Source organism: Lycium ferocissimum, chromosome 10, assembly GCF_029784015.1.
Source record: "Lycium ferocissimum isolate CSIRO_LF1 chromosome 10, AGI_CSIRO_Lferr_CH_V1, whole genome shotgun sequence".
Classification (NCBI taxonomy): domain Eukaryota; kingdom Viridiplantae; phylum Streptophyta; class Magnoliopsida; order Solanales; family Solanaceae; genus Lycium; species Lycium ferocissimum.
The window spans coordinates 61,285,339-61,297,653 of NC_081351.1; positions in this window are offsets into that span (position 1 = coordinate 61,285,339).

Below are 12,315 nucleotides of genomic sequence, written 5' to 3' on the forward strand. Positions count from 1 at the left end.
CTTAATAAGAGCATAAAGGACGGAGCGTTCTTTGCCACTCGCCATCAGTCCCAGTCATTCTGTCTTTAAGGAAAATTTGTGCTTTAGTGACCTTGCTAATCTACCAGGTATCCCTTTCTCTCCCTCTCCCGGGGCTTGGATGTGTGATGCTGGAGACTTCGAGGATCGGGTCACAGGCATTCCGAAACTTTTCGAAGAATTTGGCACCGACCAAGTTGTGACACGTTTTTGAGCTGTTGCCTCATTAAAAACCTTGCCGGCAAAATCCAATTGGGACAAAACTACAGTCAAGGAAAAGAGTGCAACGCGGGGTCCAAGACTGTGTGCAATAGGTGAATTACAGAATCTGACCCTGCTTCAGTCGCCTAAGTTGAAGACCCCAAGTTAGCTGAGGAGTCTGCCTCTGCGTTCATCTCTCGAGGGACACAGTAGCCTTCCATTGTGAGAAATGAGATGGCAGTGTTACCACTCTACTCAAGTATTCTAGCATCAGCTCGTACTTGCCGAGAATCTGATTTATGACCAACCGAGAGTCACTTTTCAGTTCCATGCTTTTCAGCGCCAAGTTCTCGAACCAACTCTAATCCTGCAATTGCGGCCTCATACTCAACCTCATTGTTAGTCAGGGATTAACATTTAACAGGTTGCCTGATTATAGTTTCTGACGGGGTAATCAGGACGATTCCTAACCCCGCTCCTTTTCTGTTAGCGGCTCTGCCCCCGTACAGGACCCACGCTCCGAAGCGACCTTGGATTCCTGAATCGCTTCCTTTTAAGCGCCAGGTATGAGGCCCGGATTGTAATCAGTGATAAAGTCCTCTAAGACTTATGGCTTAATGTCAGTCTGGCATTGACAAGCAGCATTGTACCCGCATACTTATATTGTCCAGCTCGCTAAACTACCCAAGAGCTCGAGTTAGTGTAAGATAGTTCGCAATGGGAACGTCGTCACTACGTAGATCGGGTAACATTAGAAGTATGGTCTCAACTTTTCGGGTCGTGTCTATTAGAGCCAAGGTCAACTTTTCAAGGTGCGGATAATGCACCTCTGCCTCAGATAAGGCCTTACTAGTATAATAGACAAGTGATTGCGTACCTTTTTCCTCACGCGCCAACACATCACTTACCGCGGCCTCTGAAACTGCAAACTAGATGAGCAAGGGTTTGCCTGCCCCCAGCCTGGTGAGCAATGGTGGATTCGAGAGGTATTTCATAGATCTTTCAAAGCCTGTTAACATTTCGGGGTCCATTCGAAGTCATCCTTCTTTTTTGGATTCGCGAAAAAAACCTCTGGCAACGTTCGGGTGACCTCAATTCCCCTGTTGGTTATGATGAACCCCAAGAATTTGCCGAAGCCTACTCTGAAGACACATTTTTCTGGGTTCAACTTCAGGTCATGGGCACGAAGGATATCAAACGTTTCCTGCAAATGTCTTACATGTTCCTATGTTCCTAGGGATTTGACGATTATTTTATCTAAATAAATATCTATACTCCGACCTATTCGTTTTTCGAACATTTGATTGGTTAATCGATGAAAAGCATTTCCCATATTTTTTTAAGCCAAAGGGCATGATATTATAGCAATCAGTTCTATGTTCCGTAACGAATGAAGTCTTTTCCTAATCCGCCGGGTCCAACTGAATTTGGTCGAACCTTGAGGACACGTCCAGGAAACTGAGCAACTCGTGCCCAGCCACTGACTCGACAACTTTGTCTAGGTGGGGCTTAGAGTACGAGTTTCTCATGCAAGCCCTATTTAAATCTTTCAAGTCTAAGTATATTCTAAAACTGCTGGGTCTCTTAGGGAGCATTACTACATTAGCTAACCAGTCAGGATACTCTACCTCTCGGAACGCTCCCCGTTCGATGGGCCGTACCTATTTTTGATGAATTGGGGGTGTTTTGCTGACACCAGGATAGGCTGGCCATCTAGATTCATGCTCATCTTATGGGAGGCCAATTCTGGAGGAATCCCTGTCATATACAAACCCGACCAACTGAAGTTATTCATGTTAATTGTCAAGAATTTGAGTGATTCTCCCCGGGACTCTAGGTTTAGGCCCGAGACCAGGTATACCTGTTACTTTGGCAGGTCCGGACAACAAGCAGTCAATTCCTGATCCTCCGCCGTAATGCTTCATGTGTCTGCTTCTTCCGGCGTGATGAATCCTCTTGGTATCTTTACCTGCGAATCTCCGCTGGGTGGGCTTTTGCCCTGTCCTCCCTCGGGTTTGACCACGGGGGTACGGGCGCCGGGCGAAATTCTGTAATTGTCAGCAATTTTTGCCCTTTTAACCCTCTTTGGTGGTGGTCAGAATCGCATCCCCTCGAGGGGTTGGAAACTTCAGGATCTAATGGAAAGTGGAAGGAACTACCCCTATGGTACGTAATCAGCGCCTCCCTATTACTAGATTGAAGGGCATCAAACAAAGCCTTCGAGGAGACCCCTTCCATATGCGTACTTAGCTGGATCTATCCTCGGGATGTTAAAGTTAGAGAATTAGAGAGATATTACCAGTGCTTTGGTGTGTTATCCCCTGAAGTCTTTTTCTTTCTGCTTTGCTGATCACGACACAATCTCCCAAATAATCACTCCTAGGGAGGGGAATGTACTCTGCTTGGCAGCCCTTGGGACACCTCACCGATTATTCTCCCTTCGAAAATCACATTGATTGTACCCAAGGGCACCGGTTTTTAGTGCAAAGTCTCGACTTCTTTCCCCCAGGCGCACCCAGACCACCCATTCAAGAATTTTTTTAGGTGCCTCCTTCGCCATAGATCTGCCACATCATAACGCATGTGCTTGCAGTCTTTGGTCGAGTGCCCCGAAATGGCATGATACTCACACCACAGTTCTATGTCGCGCCTATTGAGGTTAGATCGCGTTGCTACTGGGTACCTTTCTTCCTTCATTCTTTTTATTTCCATGACCAGCTCATCATCCTCTATGTTAAAATTATATGATGCCACACTTGGTGGGCCCGAGTCGTTCAGTGAGGTCCTCGGCGGTGCCTCCCTAGCTTTCCCGGGCTGGCCTTCATACCGTGGCCTACGAATTCTTGCGTCGCCCCTTAGGGGAAGGCGGGCTGCATATGGTTCATACCCATTTCTCGGGTTTCGTTGCCTGACGTGAGAAATGTTTATAGGTTTTTCCTGCGGCTTGCTCCTTGTTTCAATTCGGGCACCGGTTCTGAGGATATCCTCTATCCTCATTTCAGCCGCGTATCTATTGTGTACCTCATCCCAGGGTTTGGCTGGGCACTCCTTCAGGCTCTCCTTTAATTTTCTCGACGCACCCAAACCATTGGTGTTCAAACCATCCGTGAATGCCGCTGCGGAGGTGGTTACGTGTTTTTTTGGGTCTGTGGTTCTGTCATATTTGGGTATGTCCAGCATCTTAAATTTCTTTGGAATAGGTGCGTGGGCCGTGCTGAGTTTATATGGGATCTTTCCATATTTCCTTGCTCCTGCCCCTTTCAAAGCAGAAGGGACCTTGTGTACCTGACTCATCCGATCATGGAGCTCCTTTTCCAACTTGGTGATTCTTGTTAAATCTACGCTGTGCCCAACTGGCTCCAACTCCACCTGTTCTGTGTTTGTTCCGGGAGTCCCGGGTGCCTTGAAAATCTTCAGGTTATTCGAAGGGTGGCTGACCGACGCTTTCTCAGTCAGAGAATCCAAAAGCTCCCCTATACGTTCCATCATCACGCTGTTTGACGCTAGGACCGCAACCTACGTCATTTCCGATGAGGGGCCCTCTGCTTTGTACATTCCCTCTACTCTAGAGCAAGGGTGTCTTTTCCTCTTTCCAGAGTAACGTCTTTTGGGAAACATTTCTCTACTTTCCGCCGATCGGTTAGGATGGTCTTCCTTAGTCAGGATCTCGTTGTGAACCTCCATCGGGGGAGGTGCTGCCTCCTCCTTTTCCCCCTGGTTATCCAATCCCGAGTTGTCTTTCACATCAAGGTTTTGTCGGTTCACGACCGCGAGCCCTGCGGATTCCTCGTTTCGGCGGAAGTGCTGCTACTGGACGTGCTACTCACTAATCCAGGCATGGGCAAAAGTGCTCCACTATAACAACTCCAAATGCAAACTGATTTAAGAGTTTCTGCTATGAATCAGGACGACTCCATAACTGTTTATCCCTACAGACGGTGCCAAACTATTTTTCGGTGAAATCGGGTTTAACCAAAAAATCAGTTAGAGATTTATTTTTATTGGATTTAAAGACGAGTGGGTCCTATCCAACCCTGAGAATTCTTTGGCGAGATCGATTTGGAGAGATGTAGAGCACGAGAGTAAAAGAATAAGGAATAATAATGCGGTAAAGATAAAAGCTAATAATAATGAACTTTCGCGTATATTGCTTAGAGAAAATAATAGGGTTACAAATAGTGAGAGGAAGGAGATGATCCATCGCTTCTATCCTGCCATCTCAACAACATTGGGGGGGGGGGGGGGGCTTAAAGCCAAACTTCAGAGATAGGCCCTATTCTTTTTTAAAGGAAAGATCGTCATATGTATTTGTATTTATTGTCAATTTTTCTAGCTTTTCTAGATGTGAAGTCATTAATTACTGTTTTATAATTGATTTGTTCTAACAATTCTTTTTCAATTGATAATATAGCTAATTCATTCAATCTATCTTGAGACATTGTTGATCTTCGATAAGATTTTATCAATTTTAATTTTGAAAAACTTCTTTCGGCTGAGGCTACAGTTATATACTCCATCTATTTCAATTTATGTGAACCTATTTCCTTATTAGTCCGTGCCAAAAAGAATGACCCTTTTCCTATATTTGGAAACAATTTACCTTTATGTAATCATTTATAGCCACACAAAATATATGTGAATCATATAACACCACAAGTTTAAAAGTCTTCTCTCCTTTCTTAAACTCCATGCCCAGTCAAACAAGTTCACATAAATTGAATGGAGGGAGTATATAAAATACATCTTTAAGGAAAAAATGGGACCCCAAAAAAGTTGAGGCCCCACGCGATTGCTTTATTGGCCTTATGGTCGAGCCACCCCTGCTTCCTTATATAAGCCAAAGGGAGACTTTTCTAACCCCAAAGTTCGGGTGATGTGACATGATTGTAACCCCACGTGCGTCTCTGCCATGACACACTGATCGAGGCTTGCGGACATAACCCGAGTTGGTGAGGGTGGAGGCCAACTGTGTAGATACCCTGGTCTTTCTGAGCTTCCGGCGGTGAAGACTAGCCCGGATGCGTGTTTTGCCCGATACAGTAGCGAGTTCGATTTTGACATCATTTGGATTTTTAATATAAAGTTCTAACAGGAGTAGGAGTATTTCGTAATTGTAGAGACCTCTTAAGTGCTTTTTGAAAGATTAACTTGATGACAAGTGAAATGATGCTGATAACGCATATGTTTGGTAAATGAGCTAGAAAATTAAACTAGGAAAACTCCAAAATTTCCTAATATAAGGAGACAAACTCGAAGTTATGGTGTTTTTTTTTTTTTTTTTTTGTTAATTGTTTTTATTAAATAGGAGGTAGGGGAAGGGGAAATGGGGAGCGGATTATAATGTGGGGATTCGAACCCTCACCAACAAGGTGAAAGCTCAGGTAGCCAACCAACTAAGCTACTAGATCCCTACGAAGTTATGTTTTCCGAAATGTAACATAAATAAATTTTCGGAAAAGGCTCAAATATGCCATCCAACTATCGGAAATGGCTCATTTATGTCACTCGTCAATAGTTTGGCTCATTTATGCCATCGAACTATAGGAAATGACTCATTTATGCCATCGAACTATAGGAAATGGCTCATTTATGCCACTCATCAATAGTTTGACTCATTTATGCCATCGCCCGTTAATAAAAATGACTCACCCGTGCCATATTTCATTAAAGCTGGTTTTACAATACCATATATGACAGGTGGCCTCCAACTAGATTATGGTTGTGGGTGGGTAAGGTGTATGGGTCGAATTTTTTTATTAATTTGGTACTTAAAATTGGGCTGGTTTAATTAAACGATGTAGACCTCGAATTGGAGGCCACGTGTCATATCTGGTATTATAAAACCGGCGTTAATAAAAAATGGCATGGATGAGTCATTTTGGTAACGGGCGATGGCATAAATGAGTCAAAATATTGATGAGTGGCATAAATGAGCCATTTCCTAAAGTTCGATGGCATAAATGAGTCATTTCCTATAGTTCGATGGCATAAATGAGCCAAACTATTGATGAGTGGCATAAATGAGCCATTTCCGATAGTTGGATGGCATATTTGAGCCTTTTCCGATAAATTTTTAAAGGGTAAAAAGATAAAACGTCAAAATTTAATGGCACGCGCTATTTCTAGATGGGCTTACGTAAAAGGGAGATAACTGCTGATGTTAAAAAAAAAAAAGTGAATTTTTGTCCGAAGTAAATCACAGTTAACAGCTCAACCTATCTTTTGGGGAAAATCAAGTGTAGTAGGAGTATATCTGATATGATTATTAACATAATCTTTGTTAGGGAAAAGAAAATGTCTGCTCAACGTATTCGGTAAAATGTTACCCCTGGTTTGGTATAGTGGTATTCAATTCAAAGTATTACCATCGTCAGATGGGAAGAGATTTGATGATGCTTTCAAGGAATATTTTAAGAAAATTGTATTTTATTTAAATGGGATTAGATTAGAATTGTCCGTATATTAGTTAGGACAAGTGACATTGAATGATTTTTTTTTTTTCCCGCTTTAAATAGTGATCAAGGTATGTAGTTTATCTGTGGTAGTTTGAAAACACAAGAGACGCATTGATAAATGGTCACAATATATCCGAAGAATATTTGATTTATATCCACTGCGTAAAGATATAATTTGCGTCAATTAACAGGGTAATTGTATTTTACACAATCAGCATAGTCTGATTGATTTTTCAAGGTTATTTAAGAACTTTTCAGATTATACACTCAATCTCGCACAGAAAGTTACCTCAAGTTGCCTTATAGTTAATACAAAATACCCATACATTGTTATAGCTAGATAAATATTTAACTCATCCAAGAGTTGCAGCTTTACACCGTAAATTAACAAAGTATGAAATGTCATGTGCATTTTATTTACTGCAAATTCTCCTTGTCGGCAGTGCCACCAAAAGATTACCATAAAAGCCAGCAATCAACTAACCATATTGCAATTAGAGGAAACAAAGGGGAATAAAAATTAGTCTTATATTAAGAGTAGAATAAAGAAAAGCCTAGTTTATGAACAAAATGATGAAAAAAGAAAAAAACGTGAGGACAGGGATGGAGCAGAGGGGAATAAAAAATTAAGGTAGGAAAATGAAAGAGAACGTAGAATGCAAGTAAAACCTGGAATTAAGAAATCTTACAATATTTGCATGTGCTTTGTCTCTATAAAGATTACACTACAGTAAATATTAGCCGTCTGTTTTGGGACCATGCTCCGTGTATCATGCCTCCTTCTTCTTCTTCTTCTTCTTCTTCTTCTTCTTCTTCTTCTTCTCATTTTTAGACACCATTCACTATTTTCCCTAAAAAACTCCTTATCTAATTGGCCCTTAATTATTCCCTTGTTAACTACTCCCTCCGTTCACTTTTACTTGTCATTTTTGAATTTACACACCTCTTAAAATTTAATAAATAAAGTATATATTTTATCATAATACCATATTAATTAATGTATAGCCTCAGTAGATTTGAAAAATAATTTGAAAATGAGTAATTAATGTTAAGAGTAAAACAAGAAAGAAATCTCTTCTTTCTCTTGATATGCTAAAGTGGATAAGTACAAGTGAAAATTTCTAGTTAGTATAGTGAACAAGTAAAAGTGAACGGAGAAAACATGTAAAAAGAAAAAAAAAAAATAGATACAAGATATATAAAACATAGCATGAAGTAATAGTATCATATATAATATAAACTTAAACATGAAGAGGAGGCATAGATATAAGAAAAAGAGATCCCGCGATCATTTGACATAGAAAACTAAAATATTCTATTTTTCAAGCATGATACTATGGCGATAAAATTAAACAGGGGGATTATGCATGTTAAAGGTCATGTTAGGGTAATCAGCTAGCATAAACCAATTTCATTTTCAATTTGTCTACTAAAGGCAAATCTGTCGCATACTGAGCGGCTGCTTGTTAATAGGTACAACATCACCAGTCAATAAAGGGACATTTTATGTTGTTTTTCTGTTCCCAAACATGACGAGAATTTACTAAAACCTGTGTGGTGACAATATATATATATATATATATATATATATATATATATATATATATATATATATGGCAATTAATGAAATTAAAAGCAAGTGATTATTAAAGAACCATGTTATTATAATTCATTTTTGGCACGAATGTTAGGTGGATTTATGCTAACCATATTGATTGATATTTCTTAGGCTGTTTTTCACTCTACAATACTTCAAACTAATTTAATTTCGACATTGGCTAGTATTTGTAAACAGTGAAATGATATTTGATTCCCAAATGGGTCCTCAGATAAAAGTTATATTCTTGTTATATGTTGTTCCATAATATTATAGCTCTTGACAAATACATTCGATTATATAAAAAGCTATCATATATATTCCTATTAAAAGATCCTTCTCAAAGAAAGATAATCAAAAAGATCGATGGCATCACCAAAGGTTTTGTTAAAATACAACCTAATGATATAAAAATTGAATGAGGTTGGTTGCCGCAATATATTTGTTTATTTCTCTAATTCATCTGTTTGCTTTATATAGCTACATTAGTCTCATCTCGTATATGATTCTCATGAGTTCCTTTGTGTAATTAATTTCAACAATTCTTGAAAGCAAATTGGAGTTCGCTTTTTTTTTTTTTTTCAATTTTCTACGACGAGTGGCAGTAAAAACATTTCACGCATTACGTAGTTATATAGATTCGAAAGCATATATTGTGATCGGCGTACCAAATTTGGGTCCCATAGAGCTATAGCGATTGGAACCTATCAATAACATCATATATATTAGTTAGTAAATGATCATCACTATAAGGACTCTTCTTAATTATGGTGTAGACTATGCAACCATCATAGCTTAAAAAGGCGAGGGCCTTATATCATTCACAAAATAATTCCGATAGACCAACTATAGAAATAACACCAAAGAATGTGACTTTGATTGGGAAAAAATAGGAGGTAAAATAGAAATATATACAAATTCACTATACAAAAGTAGAAATAATAATGATGATAATATTACCGGAGCAGAACACAAACTTAACACATGTGACACATAATTTATATTTCACGCATCTTGTTTGTAGTTCATAAGTAATTAATAATTGGGACGCTATATAATAAATTACCGTGGTTAGAAATGGCACATGTGCCTTCTGATTCGGAAAAAATAGGAGGTAAAATAGAAATATATACCAATTCATTACATAAAAGTGGAAATAATAATGATGATAATATTACTTACTGGAGTATAACATAAATATTACATGTAACACATAATTTATAGTGTACGCGTCTTAGGCCCCATTTGTTTGCACTTAATGGGCATCTGAATCTGAACAATTCAGATCTAAGTCCATTAAGTGCATTTGTTTTTTAAAATTTTTTATCACTTATTAGGTCTGAACACATCTGATTCGCTCAGATCTGGCATGGGGTCTTATTTTCATCCAGACCTCGAACCACGCCTTGTAATTTAAGCTTTCTTCAAAGTTTTAAAGGTTAAAGGCATTTCTTCACAAATCCACCGTTGCTTTCTATTATCTGCAGGATAAACAAAATCTCCATCTCTTCTATTTGTTCTTCTAGTGAAGAGGCCTCTTTTTGCCATTGAAAGTGAAAAATCTCATGAAACACCCATACTTTGTGTCTGGCACCAAAGGACTATGATGAAAATCATGACAAGTAGTGATCGTTAACCTTCAATGAATTTGGATCTCTTCTTCCTTCTATTTATTATCTTATTTCATGGCAAATTTCTGATGGGCCTGTGTGTTAAACCCATCACATAACAGAGAGATGGGGAAGAAATGAGAGGGGGTTGGGGGCTGGGGGATGAAGAGACTTCAAAGATGCACTCATTTGATAATATTTGTTGAATATACGTAATATTTGTACTTTAGATACTTCAATTTTTTATCTAATATAAAATGTTCATTTATATATTTTTTTTATTTTCTAAAGTTTGATCTAATTTTCATATTTATATTTTCTAAAATATTTTATTGATATAATATTTATTACTAGTTTTTTAAAATTTTATAGGCAAAATTCTTAAAACAAAAAATATTATATATATCAGAGGTTGTAAAACAAACAGTCTTAATCATTCAATGTTCAGATCTAGAGACAACATCTTAATAATTCATATATGCATTCAGATGTCTTAATCTTAATGAAAACAAATGCAGCCTTAGTAATTCACAAGTAATTAGTAATTGGTGCGCTGAATGTCATTCTGACTATCTGTATTAAAATTATCTTTAATGATATAATTGATAATGCGCGAGACTCTCAGTTAAAATAGTAACTGCGTTAAAATTCGTATATCGAAAAAGTGAGAAAAAAATTAGGAAGTGTGAGAGGAAATTAGAGAAGAGGGAGGATTGAGAAATCATTTTTACGAGATTTTTATTTTTATACATAAGAGATCTAAAAAGATTATTTTCTTCTATTTAATTTATATAAATGGCTATAAGAGATCATTTCCGCGTATTGAGAAGGGAAGGAGGACATTAACTAGGCGCTTGGCCATAGAAACCAAATACTTTTCACTTTATTTGGTACTTTTGAAGTTGAAGTTGAATGGAGTCATGTTTGGTTATAATTTTTGCAAAGAATATTTCGTTATTGAATGTATTAAAAGGTGTGTTCTAAATTATACTTCAAGTTGTATTTTGAAATTTTTATGATCAAACGCTGATTTCAAATAAAGTGAAAAAGTGAATAATTTCGCATGGCCAAACGAATTCTTTTCCCTCAAGAAAGAGCGATTGCTTTGTAAAGGGGAAAATGGGGAAAGGAAGGGAAGAGCACAAGTGTAAAGTAGCCAAAGTTTCTTTATAGCACTTTACTGTTCACACGTGTAGGATGAGCCCCCATTCACACTCTCCGGTAACCGGTCAACAAAGACGCGTACGAAATCGCCGACTATTTCGCCGCAGCGGTGGTCCTCTTCCTCCTACATTTATTGCAAAAAGCTCCCCTCTAGCTGGAGATATAGTAACGTGCATACTGACACTATATGTTATGAATGGATTAAGCCTTCTATAATCTATAGCTAATATAGCAAGGATTGTTATAAAATATACTCCCTCCGTTTCAATTTATGTGAACCCATTTGACTGGGCACGACATTTAAGAAAGAGTGAAGACTTTTGAAATTTGTGGTTCAGAATAAGTCTTGAATATTTGTGTGGCTGTAAATCATTTCATAAAGTGAATTTGTTTCCATATTAGAAAAGAGATCATTCATTTTGACACGGACTTAGGAAATAAGTTCAAATAAATTGAAATAGAGAGAGCATTTGTTTCAATTTATGTGAACTTATTAACAATATATTAAGTTTGTGAAACATTTTTGGAATTTGTAATTGTAATTTTTAAAAGGTTACTCCCTCCGGTCCATAATAAGTAGTAATTCCTTTGGCTTTTGACACGGCTTTTAAGAAAATACTAATTCTTAGAAAAAAAAATAGATATTTTAACTAACTTATTCTTAATTGAATGATCCCTATTTAATATAGTTTCTTGATTACATAAAAACTCACTTATTTAAATAAGGGTAAATTTTAAAATAAAAACAATTGATACCTTCCTAATTATGTAAAAGAATACTTATTTTGAACCAAAATTAAAGGTCTAAATGATACTATTAAAAGTAAAGGGCTAAAAGTTATGATCTTAAACATGTCATATATTTGTGCGCACTAGAATTGTTTTTTATTGAAAGTAAAATGAAAAGTTCAATTAAATTATTTCTAACTTTTTTTAGAAAATCATAGTAAAAAATAAATATAAATTAAAACGGGTAGTATATGGTGGTTATTATTGTGTTCGGAAATTTCTTTGGATATATAGTACTAGTACGTACTATGAGAATGCAAGTGCAGAAGATAGAAATAGAACTTAAAATCAGAAGTGAAATAGTGAATACAGGCCAGGTAAAAAAGGAAAAAGCATTTGTGCTATCAAAAGCAATAGATGCAAAGAAAAGATAGTTTCTTTAGTAGAATTTGAAGTTTTGAACTCTATTTTTAAGCAGTGGAGAGCAATAACTGCAATTTTAATCTCAGGTTATTATTTTTCAAGTTTAACGCTGTGCAAC